This window comes from Mobula birostris, chromosome 12, assembly GCF_030028105.1.
Source record: "Mobula birostris isolate sMobBir1 chromosome 12, sMobBir1.hap1, whole genome shotgun sequence".
Classification (NCBI taxonomy): domain Eukaryota; kingdom Metazoa; phylum Chordata; class Chondrichthyes; order Myliobatiformes; family Myliobatidae; genus Mobula; species Mobula birostris.
In genome coordinates this window covers 107,972,344-107,984,023 of record NC_092381.1, presented here as the reverse complement: position 1 = coordinate 107,984,023, position 11,680 = coordinate 107,972,344, and positions in this window count along the sequence as shown.

The following is an 11,680-nucleotide window of genomic DNA, read 5'->3' as shown; positions in this document are numbered from 1 at the left end:
CACCATCGTCACTCACTCTGCACTGAACTGACCCTGTACCTGTGGCCTGTCACCATCACTCACTCTGCACTGAACTGACCCTGTACCTGTGGCCTGTCACCATCGTCACTCACTCTGCACTGAACTGACTCTGTACCTGTGGCCTGTCACCATCGTCACTCACTCTGCACTGAACTGACCCTGTACCTGTGGCCTGTCACCATCACTCACTCTGCACTGAACTGACCCTGTACCTGTGGCCTGTCACCATCACTCACTCTGCACTGAACTGACCCTGTACCTGTGGCCTGTCACCATCACTCACTCTGCACTGAACTGACCCTGTACCTGTGGCCTGTCACCATCGTCACTCACTCTGCACTGAACTGACTCTGTACCTGTGGCCTGTCACCATCGTCACTCACTCTGCACTGAACTGACCCTGTACCTGTGGCCTGTCACCATCACTCACTCTGCACTGAACTGACCCTGTACCTGTGGCCTGTCACCATCGTCACTCACTCTGCACTGAACTGACCCTGTACCTGTGGCCTGTCACCATCGTCACTCACTCTGCACTGAACTGACCCTGTACCTGTGGCCTGTCACCATCACTCACTCTGCACTGAACTGACCCTGTACCTGTGGCCTGCAGCCATCGTCACTCACTCTGCACTGAACTGACTCTGTACCTGTGGCCTGTCACCATCACTCACTCTGCACTGAACTGACTCTGTACCTGTGGCCTGTCACCATCGTCACTCACTCTGCACTGAACTGACCCTGTACCTGTGGCCTGTCACCATCGTCACTCACTCTGCACTGAACTGACCCTGTACCTGTGGCCTGTCACCATCGTCACTCACTCTGCACTGAACTGACCCTGTACCTGTGGCCTGTCACCATCACTCACTCTGCACTGAACTGACCCTGTACCTGTGGCCTGCAGCCATCGTCACTCACTCTGCACTGAACTGACCCTGTACCTGTGGCCTGTCACCATCGTCACTCACTCTGCACTGAACTGACCCTGTACCTGTGGCCTGCAGCCATCGTCACTCACTCTGCACTGAACTGACCCTGTACCTGTGGCCTGTCACCATCACTCACTCTGCACTGAACTGACCCTGTACCTGTGGCCTGTCACCATCACTCACTCTGCACTGAACTGACCCTGTACCTGTGGCCTGTCACCATCGTCACTCACTCTGCACTGAACTGACCCTGTACCTGTGGCCTGTCACCATCGTCACTCACTCTGCACTGAACTGACCCTGTACCTGTGGCCTGTCACCATCGTCACTCACTCTGCACTGAACTGACCCTGTACCTGTGGCCTGCAGCCATCGTCACTCACTCTGCACTGAACTGACCCTGTACCTGTGGCCTGCAGCCATCGTCACTCACTCTGCACTGAACTGACCCTGTACCTGTGGCCTGCAGCCATCATCACTCACTCTGCACTGAACTGACTCTGTGACTGTGTACTTGCTTTCGGGAACCCGGCGATTCATATCACGTGTCGTACTTGTTTATTTTTTTATTGTGTCCTTGATTTGGTCTTTATTCGCACATTGGATGTTTGTTGGTCTTTCTTGTGTGCGGTTTTCATGGATTGTGTTTCTTTGTCTTGTGGCTGCCTGGAAAATGAATCTCACGGTTTTATCTAATATATTTGACAACACTGGACAACAAATTTTTTATTTTGAAAGTGTCCCTTCCTCAGGATTTTTTGTTTAAGATTGGCCGCTTGAAGCTGAACACAGATATAATTTCACACTACTTGTATCATGTAGAGATTTGGAGAAACAAAAAAATTAACTTTTATTGAATATAATGCATTTAATTACACAACAGTGCTGACACTTTGCAATATTTCAACCGAGCTAAAAATGTTTTGTCAATGATTTTCATTTGCACTCAGTGTCCGAGGCTTCTCACTTAAGTGTCCAGCAATAATCAGCCAACACTGATGGATTCCAGTTACCCTGATACCGTTTCTCCATGGCCACAATGTCCTGGTGAAATCTTTCACCACGCTCATCACTGAAAGCACCAACATTTACAGGGAAGAAGTCGGAATGGGAATGAAGGAAATTAATCTTTAGTGACATGTCACACTTCATGGTTTTGTATGCCTGAAGCATGTTAACCAGCTACACGTAGTTTGATGTCTGTAGTTGCTAAGAAAGTTTTCAACAACATCCTTGAAAGTTTTCACAACATCATGCCCGTCCTCTGGGTTCCCCCCTCCCCCTTTTCCTTCTCCCTGGGCCTCCTGTCCCGTGATCCTCTCATATCCCTTTTGACAATCACCTATCCAGATCTTGGCTCCATCCCTCCCCCTCCTGTCTTCTCCTATCATTTTGGATCTCCCCCTCCCCCTCCCACTTTCAAATCTCTTACTATCTCTTCCTTCAGTTACTCCTGACGAAGGGTCTCGGCCCGAAACGTCGACTGTACCTCATCCTAGAGATGCTGCCTGGCCTGCTGTGATAAACATACACTGACTTTGACTCTGGCGAGCCAGTGTTCAACACCCCTCCCCCAATAATCCAACACCAACCACATCCAACTCCAATTGACTATCCACTGGGGAGGGGCAGCCCTCTTTCAAAAGAAAATGGGGGCGTCACGGTAGCATAGTGGTTAGCCCAACACTATTATAGGTCGAGGCGTTAGAGTTCCATTCTGTGCATTTCTTTCCGTGAGCACATAGGTTTGCTCCCACATTCCAAAGACGCACCGGGTAGTAGGTTAATAGGTCATTGTAATCGGGGGATTGCTGGGTGGCGTGGCTCGAAGGGTCTAATCTCTGAATAAATAAGGTAACAATCCACAAGGGAGGGGCAGCCAATTACTCTTAAAAAGAAAGCAACCAAAGCCATCTACTCTAAAACGATTTTATTAAAATTTATCCTATAAACAGAGTCCCAGTCACCTGAAAACTTTTACATAGGCCGTTGTCAAAATGAAACCGCGCACAAAAGAACGCCTTAATTTTGGAATAAAACAGTTCTCCCCCCCCTTTCTACGTCATGCTACAGTTTACAAGCCTGGAGCAGAAAAACTAACGTCCCATTTTGCTGATTTGTGAGACTTTGTACACTGCGGGAGAGATCTCACAGAGATTAGAAGATGGAAATGGAACATTGGAAATTCTGTGAAAGCCCCCTGAATCAGAGGAGTTTGCTGGAGCTGCCACCCCAATTCCTTCATAGGGTAAATACCCAACCTGAGCAGCCCGCTAGGCCTCACAGTGGGCAAAGACACCACCCAAAACAAGAAAGACCACTTCCCTCAGGAAAATGAATCTCACGGTGGCATATATGTACTTTGATAATAAAATTTACTTTGAACTTTTGAAAATCAGACAGAAACTGGAGATTCAGGCGTTGAACTGATGATTTTGTCCTGCCCTTTGGATGAGACAATTTCAGAAGTAGAATCGCTTAAATTTTCAAAGTGCCGAGCTCCTTCCCTCTATGACCCGTACCACACAACAAGTCAGCACTATCCACTCATTCCTCCCCAAAGCCACAAGGACACAGAGGGTAGAGGACATTTGGAGTATTGTGTTCAGTTCTGGTCGCCTCATTATGGGAAAGATGTTGAAGCTTTAGAGAGGGTGCACGCAAGTTTGCCACCATCCTGTCTCCATTAGAGAGTCTGTGTTTATGTGGCTACATTAAGCGAGGTACAGCTTCACTCTTTGGAGCAAAGGAGGATGAAAGGTGATTTGATAGAAGTGTACAAGATGATAAGAGGCATGGATCAAGTAGACAGCTAGAAACTTTTTCCCAGGGTGGAAATGGCTAATACCAGGGGGCATAATTTTAAGGCAATTGGAGGAAAATATAGGTGAGGGGAATGTCAGAGGTAGCTTTTTGAAAAACACAGGCGTTATGGAGTGCCTGGAATCCACCAGCACAGGCGGTGGTAGAAACAGATCGATTAGGAAGATTTAAGAGATCCTTAAAGATAGGCAGATGGATGACAGCCATGTGGGAGGGAAGGATTAGACTGGTTTTGAAAATTAGGCACAACATTGTGGACTGAAGAGGCTAGACTGTGCTGGAATGTTCTACGTTCTAGGGTTTGCTATTTTGGATCTTCCTGTCTAGAAGGGTTAGATTGATCTTAGAGTAGGGTAAAAGGTCAGGACAACACTGTGGACTGAAGGTCCTAGACTGTGCTGTAATGATTTATGTTCTATGATAGTTCTTTGTTCCAGAACGGGGGACGGATTGGTGGACCAGAACATCAAGAAAATACCGAAAATGAAAACAAAAGTTTGAGGAGACAAGATCGAAGGTCAGAGCAGACAGAATATTTACTGGTGATCTTCCCTCAGTAAGTGGAGCCCAAACCTGCTTTTTGATATTGGGTATCACCGTCGGAATGCATCTGAACATTTCCAATCATCGTTACGAGGGGTTGATGCAACTGTGTCTCCAAGAGGACATGGCCACCGTCATCATGAGGAAACGTTGGAGACGGATCGGGCACATGCTGAGAAGAGAGGCCAGCTCCATCTTCAAGACAGCACTTCACTGAACCTCAGAAGGGTGAAGAAAACACGGGAAACCAAAGACAACTCAGCACCGCACCGGAGAGGCAGAAATGATGACCCTGAACCTCAGCTGGCGCACAATAGAGAAGACAGCCAAGGACAGACAGAGATCGAGGACCTTCATTAGTGACCTAAATTAATGCAAGCAGGCTTTTTCCCCTCAGCTTGGGCGAGATTGGAACGAGAGGCCAGACTTGGTGGAACGTGGGGAGGATCTTCTCCACTGGTGGGAGAGTGGAAGAAGCTGTCGGACGGAGGATGGGGTGGATGCGGGTCCAGTTGCAATGTTGAAGAGCTGTTTGGATGGATTGGAGGGGTATGGTCCCGGTGTGGGTGGATGGGATAGGCAGAATAATAATTCTAGATGGACTGAAGGGCCTGCTTCTGTGCTGTAGTGCTCCACGACTCTAATTACCTCCTTGCAGGAAATTAGTGCCTCTTTGAGCCCCTGTTGACGAGGTGGCAGTGACCACTGGGGGGTTTGGGGAGAGAGGATTCAGACTGCGTTTTCAGGTGAAGAGGCTGCTCGGATAGCAACAACTATACAAACATGTTGTGCCATTACCACTGAGGTGAGGTGAGGAAAACTGTGCAACCTCTCAGCCAGTGTCAACTGGCCTTCGGATTTGAGATGGGTCTCCATCCCAACATAATCCCAATATGTATCCAATCTGCACCCGACACATTCCCTATACATGTATCCGGTCTGCACCCGACACATTCCCTATACATGTATCCGGTCTGCACCCGACACATTCCCTATACATGTATCCAATCTGCACCCGACACATTCCCTATACATGTATCCGGTCTGCACCCGACACATTCCCTATACATGTATCCGGTCTGCACCCGACACATTCCCTATACATGTATCCGGTCTGCACCCGACACATTCCCTATACATGTATCCGGTCTGCACCCGACACATTCCCTATACATGTATCCGGTCTGCACCCGACACATTCCCTATACATGTATCCAATCTGCACCCGACACATTCCCTATACATGTATCCGGTCTGCACCCGACACATTCCCTATACATGTATCCGGTCTGCACCCGACACATTCCCTATACATGTATCCGGTCTGCACCCGACACATTCCCTATACGTGTATCCGGTCTGCACCCGACACATTCCCTATACATGTATCCGGTCTGCACCCGACACATTCCCTATACGTGTATCCGGTCTGCACCCGACACATTCCCTATACGTGTATCCGGTCTGCACCCGACACATTCCCTATACGTGTATCCAATCTGCACCCGACACATTCCCTATACGTGTATCCAATCTGCACCCGACACATTCCCTATACATGTATCCGGTCTGCACCCGACACATTCCCTATACGTGTATCCAATCTGCACCCGACACATTCCCTATACGTGTATCCGGTCTGCACCCGACACATTCCCTATACGTGTATCCGGTCTGCACCCGACACATTCCCTATACGTGTATCCAATCTGCACCCGACACATTCCCTATACGTGTATCCGGTCTGCACCCGACACATTCCCTATACGTGTATCCGGTCTGCACCCGACACATTCCCTATACGTGTATCCGGTCTGCACCCGACACATTCCCTATACGTGTATCCGGTCTGCACCCGACACATTCCCTATACGTGTATCCAATCGGCACCCGACACATTCCCTATACATGTATCCGGTCTGCACCCGACACATTCCCTATACATGTATCCAATCTGCACCCGACACATTCCCTATACATGTATCCGGTCTGCACCCGACACATTCCCTATACATGTATCCGGTCTGCACCCGACACATTCCCTATACATGTATCCGGTCTGCACCCGACACATTCCCAACACATGTATCCAATCTGCACCCGACACATTCCCTATACGTGTATCCGGTCTGCACCCGACACATTCCCAACACATGTATCCAATCTGCACCCGACACATTCCCTATACGTGTATCCGGTCTGCACCCGACACATTCCCTAGACATGTATCCGGTCTGCACCCGACACATTCCCTATACGTGTATCCGGTCTGCACCCGACACATTCCCTATACATGTATCCGGTCTGCACCCGACACATTCCCTATACGTGTATCCAATCTGCACCCGACACATTCCCTATACATGTATCCAGTCTGCACCCGACACATTCCCTATACATGTATCCGGTCTGCACCCGACACATTCCCTATACGTGTATCCAATCTGCACCCGACACATTCCCTATACATGTATCCGGTCTGCACCCGACACATTCCCTATACGTGTATCCAATCTGCACCCGACACATTCCCTATACGTGTATCCAATCTGCACCCGACACATTCCCTATACATGTATCCGGTCTGCACCCGACACATTCCCTATACATGTATCCAATCTGCACCCGACACATTCCCTATACATGTATCCGGTCTGCACCCGACACATTCCCTATACATGTATCCGGTCTGCACCCGACACATTCCCTATACATGTATCCGGTCTGCACCCGACACATTCCCTACACATGTATCCAATCTGCACCCGACACATTCCCTACACATGTATCCGGTCTGCACCCGACACATTCCCTACACATGTATCCAATCTGCACCCGACACATTCCCTACACATGTATCCGGTCTGCACCCGACACATTCCCTACACATGTATCCAATCTGCACCCGACACATTCCCTACACATGTATCCGGCCTGCACCCGACACATTCCCTACACGTGTATCCGGCCTGCACCGGACACATTCCCTATACATGTATCCGGCCTGCACCCGACACATTCCCTATACGTGTATCCAATCTGCACCCGACACATTCCCTATACATGTATCCAATCTGCACCCGACACATTCCCTATACGTGTATCCGGTCTGCACCCGACACATTCCCTATACGTGTATCCAATCTGCACCCGACACATTCCCTATACGTGTATCCAATCTGCACCCGACACATTCCCTATACGTGTATCCGGTCTGCACCCGACACATTCCCTATACATGTATCCGGTCTGCACCCGACACATTCCCTATACATGTATCCGGTCTGCACCCGACACATTCCCTATACATGTATCCGGTCTGCACCCGACACATTCCCTATACATGTATCCGGTCTGCACCCGACACATTCCCTATACATGTGGTCTGCACCCGACACATTCCCTATACATGTATCCAATCTGCACCCGACACATTCCCTATACATGTATCCAATCTGCACCCGACACATTCCCTATACATGTATCCGGTCTGCACCCGACACATTCCCTATACATGTATCCGGTCTGCACCCGACACATTCCCTATACATGTATCCGGTCTGCACCCGACACATTCCCTATACATGTATCCGGTCTGCACCCGACACATTCCCTATACATGTATCCGGTCTGCACCCGACACATTCCCTATACATGTATCCGGTCTGCACCCGACACATTCCCTATACATGTATCCGGTCTGCACCCGACACATTCCCTATACATGTATCCGGTCTGCACCCGACACATTCCCTATACATGTATCCGGTCTGCACCCGACACATTCCCTATACATGTATCCGGTCTATACATGTATCCGGTCTGCACCCGACACATTCCCTATACATGTATCCGGTCTGAACCCGACACATTCCCTATACATGTATCCGGTCTGCACCCGACACATTCCCTACGCATGTATCCGGTCTGCACCCGACACATTCCCTATACATGTATCCGGTCTGCACCCGACACATTCCCTACACCTGTATCCGGTCAGCACCCGACACATTCCCTACACATGTATCCGGTCTGCACCCGACACATTCTCTATACGTGTATCCGGTCTGCACCCGACACATTCCCTATACATGTATCCAATCTGCACCCGACACATTCCCTATACATGTATCCGGTCTGCACCCCGACACATTCCCTATACATGTATCCGGTCTGCACCCGACACATTCCCTATACATGTATCCAATCTGCACCCGACACATTCCCTATACATGTATCCGGTCTGCACCCGACACATTCTCTATACATGTATCCGGTCTGCACCCGACACATTCCCTATACATGTATCCGGTCTGCACCCGACACATTCTCTATACATGTATCCGGTCTGCACCCGACACATTCCCTATACATGTATCCGGTCTGCACCCGACACATTCCCTATAGCACCCGACACATTTCCTATACATGTATCCGGTCTGCACCCGACACATTCTCTATACATGTATCCAGTCTGCACCCCGACACTTTCCCTATACGTGTACCCGGTCTGCACCCCAACATCTTGAACTGAGAAAAATTGGATGGGCATATGGACAGGAAAGGAATGGAGGGTTATGGGCTGAGTGCAGGTCGGTGGGACGAGGTGAGAGTAGCGTTCGTCATGGACTAGAAGGGCAGAGCTGCTGTAATTGTTATATGGTTCTGTAAGTCACTTATAAGTCAATAGCATCATAACATTTTAAGTAACGTTTGGATATTAAGCACACAGTGCATATTTTCCTCGTATAAAATCATTGCAACGCACCAACATCGCTGAATCAGTGGGAGACCTGGGCTGAATACTCATTTTCCTGCAACAAGACGGTCCCATTGAGGGGTGATGGGAGACAGCGATACTCGAATGGGTTCCTTATGTCCAGTCTATTCCGCAATTTAGTTTTCGTTGCATTCACTGCAGAGATATGTTGGAAATGGAAGCAACGGTTTCAGTGCTTCCGTGTCTATCTCAGGATATTCACCCTTGACTTTGATCCGGATTGCCGGCAGAGATGTTATGTCAGACATACTATTCAGCCCGCCGTCATTTGCAAGATCGAGGAGTTGATCTCCTTCCTGCTCTGACACGGCTGACGCTCGGGTAATGATCTCGCGTGCGTTCGAGCTCAACAGTGAGCGTGACAGGGAATGAGGAAAGGTGCAGCTGACTCATATCACCAAATCATATCGTTTCCTCGCGGCCCGGTGGTTGGGGACTGCTGCAGTAGAGGCTCGGCTCAGACTTCACACTAAAATGGGCAATACCATGGCAGATTAAAACTAACCTCTTTGTCTCTTTGCTTAGTAACATTCCTAGTTTTGTTTAACCCTTCTGAGTTATTGTGAGATCCTGCGGTTGAGTCTGAAGATGCAGTGTGACATTTTGAGGTCAAGAGTACGTCTTGTCTCCTGGGAAACCATTCAACAGTCTTGTAACAGGAAGAGAGAAGCTGTCCTTGAGCCTGGTGGTGTGTGCTTTCAGGCTTTCGTATCTCCTGCTCACTGAGAGAGGGGAGAAGAGAGAATGTCTGGGGTGGATGGGATCTTTGATTCTGCTGGAAACCATTATTGTCCACTTTCGTAATTGCTCATGTTTTTATGTATTGCTCTGAACTACTGCTGCAAAGTGACAAATCTTACCATGTACAGTGCTGTACCAAAGTCTTTGGCACATATACACAGCCAGGGTGCCTAAGACTTTTGCACAGGACTGTATTTGTCAATGTGGAGCAGAGAGTGAGCTTGTAAATCTGACAGGAGCAAAGGATGTTGGGGATGGTGAGTGTGGAGTGCGGGACAGGAAGGGAGTGCGAGGGGCAGGGGATGGTGCAGGTACAGACACACCCAGCCCTGAGACACCAGGCATGGTCATTTCATTCCAAACAACTGGTTTATTGATCATTACAGAATGTCTCTCTGATGCTTCCTGCTCCCTCCCTCCCTCTTCTCCATGACAGGGAGGTACTACTGCAGTTGTACAAGGCCTTGGTGAGACCACACCTGGAGTATTGTGTGCAGTTTTGGTCCCCTAATCTGAGGAAAGACATCCTTGCCATAGAGGGAGTACAAAGAAGGTTCACCAGATTGATTCTTGGGATGGCAGGACTTTCATATGAAGAAAGACTGGATGAACTGGGCTTGTACTCGTTGGAATTTAGAAGATTGAGGGGGGATCTGATTGAAACGTATAAGATCCTAAAGGGATTGGACAGGCCAGATGCAGGAAGATTGTTCCCGATGTTGGGGACGTCCAGAACGAGGGGCCACAGTTTGAGGATAGAGGGGAAGCCTTTTAGGACCGAGATTAGGAAAAACTTCTTCACACAGAGAGTGGTGAATCTGTGGAATTCTCTGCCACAGGAAACAGTTGAGGCCAGTTCATTGGCTATATTTAAGAGGGAGTTAGATATGGCCCTTGTGGCTACGGGGGTCAGGGGGTATGGAGGGAAGGCTGGGTCGGGGTTCTGATTTGGATGATCAGCCATGATCATAATAAATGGCGGTGCAGGCTCGAAGAGCTGATTGGCCTACTCCTGCACCTATTTTCTATGTTTCTATGTTTCTATTCCCCTCTCCCTGTCCCCCTCCCACTCTCAGTCATTGTCCATAATAGAGACCCATATCAGAATCAGGTTTATCATATGTCATGAATTTGCTCTTTATTTTGTGGCAGCAGTACAGTGCAGTACATAAAATTGCTGCAGTGCGCTGCAGAAGTCTTGGAAACCCGGGCTATTGTAGACACCACTGTTGCTGACCATATCAAAGGTGGTGATGAGTCAGCATAGAGGAGGGAGATGGAAAATCTGACTCAGTGGAGCCAGAACTACAACCTCTCACTCAGTGTCAGCAAGCTGAAGGAGCCGATTATAGACTTTGGGAGAAGGAAACCAGAGGTCCCTGAGCCAGTCCTCACTGAAAGGTCAGAGCCGGGGTGGGGGGTGGTATTAGCAACTTTAAATTCCTCAGTGTTATTATTTCAGAGAACTCGTCCTGCTCCCAGCATGCAGGTGTAACTACAGAGAAAGCATGGCATCATCTCTCCTTCCTTAAGAGTTTGAAGAGATTCAGCATGACATCTAAAACTTTGACAGACTTCTATAGATGTATAGTGGAGAATGTATTGACGGGCTGCATCACAGCCTGGTATGGACACACCAATGCCTCTGAATGGAAAATCCTACAAAAAGTAGTGAATATGGTTCAGTTCATTATGGGTAAAGGTCTCCCTACCACTGAGCACATCTACATGAAACACTGTTGTAGGAAAGCAGCATCCATCGTCAGAGATCCCCAACACTCAGGCCATGCTCTCTTCTCACTGCTGTCATCAGGTAGAAGGTACAGGAGCCTCAGGACCC